This window comes from Alexandromys fortis, unplaced genomic scaffold (assembly GCF_014885135.2).
Source record: "Alexandromys fortis isolate MF-2015 unplaced genomic scaffold, M_Fortis_MF-2015_v1.1 scaffold_233, whole genome shotgun sequence".
NCBI lineage: Eukaryota > Metazoa > Chordata > Mammalia > Rodentia > Cricetidae > Alexandromys > Alexandromys fortis.
Window position 1 is genome coordinate 506,888 of NW_026068146.1, and position 8,919 is coordinate 515,806.

At 41.8% G+C, this 8,919-nt stretch overlaps 1 pseudogene; it reads right to left on the minus strand.

The window, feature by feature from the left end:
* Nucleotides 1-299: 299 nt before the first annotated feature.
* LOC126491362 (40S ribosomal protein S19-like) lies at nucleotides 300-737 on the minus strand (annotated as a pseudogene).
* Nucleotides 738-8,919: the final 8,182 nt, after the last annotated feature.

Here is an 8,919-nt window from a genome sequence, read left to right on the forward strand (position 1 = left end):
AAGCAATTTCAAAAGCCAGTATCTCTAAAGCTCATTTAATATTGTTATCTTGGTTTACAAATTCTGCCTCTAAATATCCAATCTGTTTTTAAATAGAGCAATGTTAATAAATTTGCTTACTGCTATCAGTGTGTGATGACCTAGAGATCTGTCCATCCACAAAAGGAGAGGAGAGTTGGCTTTAGCCTTGCTAATTCAGTCTATAATGTAAACTATTTATTACAGATTTGATATGACTGACTGCTTTCATCTTTTTTTTCTTATGAATGAGGCAATTTATTAACCCAGCATCCTTTGTTCTAATGCTTCTTGTTGGCAGCTGCCACCTGTCTGGCAATCCTGTCCAGATCTCTCTGTCCCTGAGGTGTTAGCTTGCAGTGCCCATCTTGGTCCATTTCCACCATTTTCAGCCCCTCCAGGACTTGGAGGACGCGGCGGGCCACAGTCTTGGAGCCTCTGCTGAAGTGGCTGGGCCTGACACCGTTTCTCTGCCGTCCTCCATAGATCTTGGTCAAGGAGCCAACCCCAGCACCACCACGCAGGTACAGGTACTGTGCTGTAGAGGCAGCTCGTGTGTAGAACCAGTTCTCATCATAGGGGGCAAGCTCTTCGTGTTTGGCCAGCTCGACTGTGTCCACCCATTCGGGGACCTTCAGCTTCCCGGACTTTTTGAGGAAGGCTGCCAGAGCTCTGACGAACTCCTGCTAGTTAACCTCTTTTATACTAACTCCAGGCATCATGCGGCCTCTGCGCTGCTAGCCAGGGGGAAAGGATTCATCTTTCATCTGTTGGTTGAGTGCATGAAATGAGAAGCTAGAAATTTTTAGAAAGTTCTGTTAATAGGATTAGTTTTAGAAAACTTTGTAAAGTAAATCATCTTTTTTGACATGACTTTCAAAATTTTACCTGACCAAATTGTTTCTAACCAAAAGTTGTGTTTCACTTGAGATACTCTATCTTCATTAAATAATAGATGGTATTGTTAATAAATGAAACAAATATACAAAGTTTATCATATGTGGAAGCAAGGAGTACCACTTAGACACTTTCTGTTCAGCTTTGTCCCTTGGATGCTGACTTTAGCTGGCTTCTTTTACATAACTTCCAGGTGCTTGTTCCTCATGCAGGAGTCTGATGTAACAAACAGCTAATTACAGTTACTTTATCCTTCTGCAGAACTCTGGTAATCGTCTAGTAAATTAGCTAGTTATACAATTTCATTTAAATTTATGTTAATTCTATATTTAACCTTACATTATATTGATTCATGCTAACCTTGATGTAAAAGTTTTCCTCTTGTAACTTTATCTCTTAATGCTCCCCACAAATGTGTACAAATATTATCTCCTGATTTATGTTCTGTATCTTTGTCAGCTGTTAAGTTTTACTGTGACCCCTTGGATGGACCTGAGGCACTCCAGCTGCCACCCTTCTGTTAACTTTGAAGCAGTTACTGGGAGATGGGGTGACGCCTGAAAGGGGATTAATAGGCCACGAGCCATCCAATTCATCCCTCTTCTTGCCACTCTGGACATTGTTTCGGGGACTTGGAACTAAAACAACTGTACTGAAGCCATCTTTGCCTTAGCCAACCTCTGTCTCTCCAGCTCAGAGCAGCTTGGTTATCCCTCAGGTCCAGTTCGACCCCATGACTGCTGCAGTACTACATAGAATAGTTATGAGCACAGCTAAGGATGGTTTGTGCCTTCCTCCATGACGCTGCTTCCACACTAACAAATCCTAACTTGTTTGAAATGGGGCCACCTAAAGACAGGGACTAGACAAAAACTTAATGCCAAAGCTCCTCCTCCTCCTCCTACGAGCTTCTGGTTCCCTCCACCTCTGGCTCCTCCTCTGGATCACTGCTTTCCTCCAAATTATCCTCACAATTATGTTTTTACCCTGTTTTTTAAATGTTTTACTTACTGAGCTTCATCTTATACACAAACAATTGTTCCACGTAAGCTCCCCCAATAGCCCTCACCCTACAAGAGCTCTATTTGTTCCTAAATGACATTTGCAAAAAGACCTTTTAGATGCTGTGGAGAAACTGACTAGAAGGGACCTTCATCCTTTAACCCCAGGCCACATGCAATTCTTTACATTAGTCCTCTATTTTTTCTTCTCCCCTTCCTTTGATCACTCCCTGCTACTTCTGCTAGTTCATTTTGGTGTAGCTGTCCGGGCCATGGGACCAATTGCGGTCATTCTGAACCAACTCTATGCTCACTTTCTCTCACTGGTCTGCTCTGTCTCTTCCATTTCTCCTCTTCCCCTTCCCCTAATCTTCCCAGAAAATCTCTCAGTTCTACTGTAACTGAATCAGCTGATTACAGTCCTCTAATAGTTATTTTCCAAGTGTTTTCAAAAATGCAGGATGGCAATTATCTGATCCATCACGACAGGTCAAGTTGACTCACCCTTGCTACATGACCAAAGGACCCCCTCTTAAATGGACCCAGAACTACCCCCTCTGACAAAGACCATCCTCAGCAGAAAACAGTTAAAACACCCTACCCTGAATTTTTGTTTATCTTCTCAGAGATAGAATGATAGTTTGCTGATAAAAGACTTCCAAGCTACCCTTGTGGATTATAGAAGTTACTTCTGTCCCTATATGAAGCTGCATCCCATCTTCTTCCATAGGCTTTTAGCCATTCACACACGAGTTACAGAGATATCCCCTTGCTAATAACAAACGTGGTCCTACCTCCTGTCAGACCAAGACTCCCTTTCTTTCTACCTTCTCTACCGTTGCCTTTTAATAATCTTACAGCTTCCAACGTACAGAGAGCATTTTCTCACCCACACCTCAAACCCATAAAGTGGAAAGTCAGAGGTCTGGGATGAACCATGAGCCCAGGGATTCTGGGAAAGCCAAGTTGTGCTCTGAAAGCAACATCTACAACTCATCTGGGTTTATGAATACAGAGACTGTAGGGAACAACTTCTGCCTTTGGCCAACCTCCTTCAGCCTTAGGAATGAACCCAGCTTCAAAGAGAAATTTTGAGAGTAGGTTTTGCGAAGGAGCCAGTCATCAAAAATTATGCATCAAATAAGAACATTGCTACAAGAAGAGGATTGTTGCCATATTTCTGTTTCCAAGAAGTTGAGGCTTTCCAAGAAATTATCAAGAACGAGCCCTGTGTTCTCTACTCTACCTGGGTAGAATAGAGTATCCATGTTACTGAGTTTGTGCCAGGGAGGCTTTGGTTTAAATAAGACCTGATTTCTCTTACTGAGTGTTACAGTACCCTGAATAAATGTTTGTTTGTTTTGCAAAAAAAATAAAAAAGAACAAGCCTTTCTGTTATGATGACAATTTTAAAAGGGCATATGACGTATTGCTCAGGACTCACAAGAGCCATGGTAGCTTGCTTTTGGCCTAAGCCAAACCCAAAAGTCCTTGCCCAGCAGTGTAGGGTTTTATACTTGACTTTCCCAAACAAAACCCAGGCTTTCCAACAAAGGCAAACAACTTATCTCATGCCTGATACTCTTGGTCCATATACACAGGGGAGAGAAAGACCTCAATAGTAATTCCTATCCTCTTGGAGAGCCCTTCCTAACTTGTGAGTAAATGTATCAATTAAGGCAGCCTAGGTTTTTGTAGAAAAAATGTGAACTGATTCTGTTTATAAAGAGATCCTATGATCTTTAGCATATTTAGCATTGTGTGGAGATGGAAGGCGTTGCTTAATATGTGGTCAAAATTAAGGTTTGTTTAGATGTGAGATGTGAAGTGATAAAAAATTAAAATGATATCTCACCCATCTGTTCTTTATTACTCCTATCTTTCTGTATTTATAGCCCCCCCACAAGAAATGGGAGTGGTGATGTCCTATCCAGGCATTGTTAATCAATCATTTGTATGTATGATTGTTTCTGGGGCTGAACTTCCAAAAGACTCCTGCATTTTATTTTCATCAGCCGAAGATACCTTCTGAAGTGGAATTCAGCTGTCTTCCCTGGTCTTAGTCATATCTGACCCCACTCTGCCCTACTCCTGGGATAGCAGATCCTTCACTTGCATTTTAAATTACATTAAGAAGAACTTTAATTTAATCATTAAACATTATCCTGACTTCCTATTAGCAATTTTGTCTGGAAATGCAATTCAATGAAAAACATTATAATGTTACCAAGAGTCATGTTTATACAACTGCTTAAGTTTTAAGACACAAATATTCAGAACTTTACTTCACATGACATGCCAAAATATATTTGAGTAGATTAAAACATTAAATAAAAAGAACATCAAAGCATGAAAATATGGAAAGATAGTTAATATTTGTTTTATGGACAAAGAAGCCCTTTCTAAGGTTAAAAGTCAATAGAAAAAATCATAATAAAAGATATTATTAAATAAACAGTAAATCCCCTATATTTAAAGAGGAAAATAGTTAATAAAATTAGGGATGTAACAATAAGCTATGAAAAAATATAAAACATAAACAAAAGTATTTGATATAAGAACAATATAAACAATGTAGACAATGTCTACTAAAAACTAAGGTCTCAAAACATATAAACAAGCAACTTATAAAAGAAGCCAACTTATAAATGACCATTTCAGAATCTTGAGGGCTTCAATCTTGTTCACAGTGCAAGAAATAAAAACTGAAAATGGCAGGGTCTGGGAGATGACTACGCAAGCACGAGAACCTGAGCTCAGATCCCCAGGCTGCGTGCTAGAGCTGGGTGTGCTGGTGTGACTGTAACCCAGCACTGGAGACAAGTGGACCACATGGCTCCACAGGTGCACACAGCACCATTCTCACACACAGACACACAAAGAAAAAGAACAAAACAACAGCTAGCATAAGAGCTAGCATAAATCTATAATTTTAAGTATTTGTCTTTCTGAGTATTGGGAAGTAGTTTAGTGAGGATGCCTTCTCCAGTTTAGCAAGGAGAAAACTGGCAAAAAAAAAAAAAAAACCTTTCTGGAAGGAAGGCATTTTGACAATATATATCAAGCACCTTAAAATAGGCATGTTTTTACTATGAATTTTACAGATGAATTTTACTAGCAGGAATTATGAAAAACAGGCACACAATGCTATTTAATTGTTATTTGTAACACTTTATAACAAATTGGAAGCCACCTGAAGTCCATCATTAGAATGATGGCTGGGGGCAGTGCCTAAGCCTTTAATCCCAGCCAGAGGCAGGCAGATATCTGTTAGTTGGAGGCTACCCTGGGATACTTAATGAGAAGGAGGAAGAGAGAAGAAAGGGGGAGGAGGAGAAGGAGGAAGAGAAGGAGGCAGGCAGAACAGCCACATAATATGATTCGATCATCATTATAAATATTTGGGGAATAATTCAAATTATGCATAAAATATTTCTGATTTAGAATATCTAAAAGAATCTAAAGTTGTGTATTATTTCCTTAGTAAATTGCTAGTGTATAATGCAATGAACAATCCCACAATATTTGGCTTTCAGCATCTGTTGGCATGTTTTCTGGGTTTATTCATAGTTTCACAATGGCAGGCTCCCCTCTTTTACTTTTGGAAAGGCTGAATAGCTTGGTTTTCTTTTGTGTATGTGTGTGTACAAGAAGGTATGTTACTGATGTAGGAATGTCATCTGTCTATGTGTTACTTTCATTGGTTAATAAATAAACTGCCTTGGTTTTTTGATAGGGCAGGATTTAGATAGATGGAATAGATGGAACAGAATGCTGGGAAGAAAGGAAGTGAGGTCAAATGCTATGGAGCCAGCCACAGGTCAGACATGCTGAATCTTTCTCTGTAAGCTACCACCTCGTGGTGCTACACAGATTATTAGAAATGGGTTAATCAAGATGTGAGAGTTAGCCAATAAGAGGCTAGAGCTAATGGGCCAGGCAGTGTTTAAAAGAATAAAGTTTCCATGTAATTATTTCGGGGCATAAGCTAGCCAGGCAGTCAGGAGCCGGGTGGCAGGAACGCAGCCCGCTGCTCCTTCTACATGTTACAATTTATTTATTTCATTAATGGAGACTTCATTTGTAGGGACAATGTCTTACTGGCACAAAATGCCAATATATGAAGACTCTAGGACGACACTCTCGCTTCTTGCACATGGAGGAGGATTTCCTCTAAAAAGGGAAATTCTGTTTTGAGATGAAAGGCTGCTTTCAGTTTTAGCTGTGTTGAGCTCAGGGTTTCTGTGGGATATCTTGGTGGATATGTCTCCTAATGTGTGAACTTTGGGGAAGAACTGAGAAGGAGTTCCTGGAAAGTTTAAGTTATGGATTTGGGTGAGGGACCCAAGGAAGAAGATATGGAAAGTGGAGCCCTGAGCCTGGGATGGGACTCAGAGGAAAGTAGACAGTTAATGATGAAGTTGCCTCAGAAACCCCTATGGAACCAGGAGAGAGCAGGGATGGGGAGAAAGAGAAGGGGAAAGGGGAGGTGGGCAGGCAGTAAGCAAGAAGCCTGTGTAGGACTGAAGTGAGCCTTGTAAACAGCATACTGCAACAGGATGGGAGAGAGGAGGGGGGAGTGCAGGAGAAAGAGGAGGGGAGAGGGATTTCTGTGGGTGATGGTGCCAAGAGCTATAGACTGGGCAGAGTGTGAAAGCTGAAGGCTCACTTTGAGGTCAATTATGTATTAAATTTCCAAGGCAGGAGGGTAGCTGGAGAGAGGGAGAAGGTGAGTTTAGGGAGTATGGTAGAAGGGATGGAGGCGTTGGTCAGATCTGGGCACGTGCTGCCCATTATGTGCCTGGAGTTAGGACAGTGCAATAAGGGTAAGATATACCCACCCCACCCCACCCCCGACTCTCTCTAACTATTTAGATATTCACTGTCCTTACAAAATTTAAAATGCTATGTGAGCTATAGCAACACCCAAATGACAACCTGCCTTTCTAGAAACTTCTACTAAACTTAACTCATGATCTCAAATGTCACATGGCCAATGGATGGCTGCCAGTAACAGATGCCTAGCTTTCCGGAACTTGCGTTGAGAGCCCACCCAAGCTCTGATAATGTCATTGCCAAAGCAGTCCTTGTCCTTTCGCATCCAATCACACCTCAGCAGCCCTACCACCAGACACATGAACTGCTCTCTATTCTCGGTCACCCTGGAGCGCCGCCAGGACAATATCACCATCCAAGAGCCTCTGTCTGGTACACTTATCTGTCGTCCCAAGAAAATGTAGTGTCTGCTTAAAGGGCAAGCAGACATAGACCTGACCCTTGTAGGTGTGCACACCAGAAGCTGGAAACCTGCCTGCAGCTGAGCCCGGTAAACTGTAGGGCTGTGACAAAGGCGGGCAGGGCCTGGTGTGGGGTGGAGATGTACAGCTAGCTACAAGGTATAGTCTGTGGTGACTCCCTCAAGCTCCTGGCCAAGCTATTTGCTCGCTTCTCTTGGTTGCTGGTACTGATAGCATGTGATGATGCATGGGAGTCCCCGAGGTGGTGGTGGCTTTTTGTTTGTTTCATTGTCTCCTCATACAAAGTTTACAAACTTGAGAGGAAGAGAGACTGAATCTGCCTTTCTCCCAGGCCCCACAGATTGCGGCACACTCATATTGGAGTTTACAGCCTGTGACATGCCCACTCCAGCATATCTCTCTGCTTTGAACCCAGACAACACATTTGGAACTGAAGCTGTAGTCCTGGGATCATGATGGAAAGGCGAAGCATGTCACGAACATTTTAGCCATGAAATCATCAAGATGCTGCTTCAGTGCCAACAGCCAGCTAATGCAATAATTTATGTTATAGGAAAAATAACACTTTGACTTAAACCACTTGTTAGGCAGACTAATTTTGTCCCACTGCCAAATGTAACCTACCATCCCTTCATACTTCCTCAGAGGAAGGCTGATTTGTCCAACCTTCAATTCCCATCCTGCTCAGCTACAGACCTCAGTGGTCCCTGCTCTATCTCTGGGTATGAGAATAATACTGATTGGCCTTATGCGATCCCATCTTCTTTACCAGCGTTAAGGAGCCAGTAAGTCTAGGGCACTGAAAAAAAGACAGGATCGAGAAGGGTTGATCTGTCCTTATTTGTGAACCCTGTGTCAACCTTGCCATCTGCAGCCAACTCAACACTCTTAAGGGTGGTGCCAAACAAAAGTTGGAGTAAAGAGACCAAACTTTGTGTGATCCTTGTTGTCAATCCATTTCTTTATTATTTAATGTAGGTTGAGTTGTATTTTTTTATAACTCCCTCCAAAAACATTTTTACAGAAAATGAGGGGACTTCAAAAGTTAGTTTGTAATGATCTAATAAGTACTAGCGTGCTCTCTCTCTCTCTCTTCCTCCCTCCCTCTCCCTCCCTCTTCCCTATCTCTGTGGGGGGGGGGATTGAAAGGTAGATCAAGCCTCATCCTTTGTGTTTAGTATTTTTAAATCATGATGAGTATTTTATTTCCTCTTCTCTCCTTTAAAAGCAGAAATTCAGCTACAGAAAATAGTGTAGTTCAAAACATGATGAAAACAGTTGTTAATTCTACCCTGGTCAGCCTGAACCAGCCACAAGAATGCTCTCATTTATTGAACTTCATGATCCTAAGCAAGGTAAAGAATTCGGGCCAAGTATCCCCTGTAAGGTAGGTGTTAGGAGCAGGTGAAGTGATGGCTGTCAGTGCCAACAGGACCTGAGAAGGACAGGTTGAGGGATTCTTCTGTGATCAAAGCTGTGTCTCCTGTCCTTGGAATTCTATCAGATAACCTTTAAATCTCTTCTAGATCCTTCCGGCACTGTAAAGATTGAGGGCCTTTGTCAATGATCTGTGGCTGTCTGGAGCCACCATTATAATGACTCTGACACATTTTGTCTCAAGAAGAAGAGCACCCTTCACACAAGACAGGTTCACATAACTGATATAGAGCCCAGCACACAATGGACACAGCAAGGTATGTGTTTAATGAATGGGTAAGGGAGGCTGGACAGCTGCCATTGTCCCT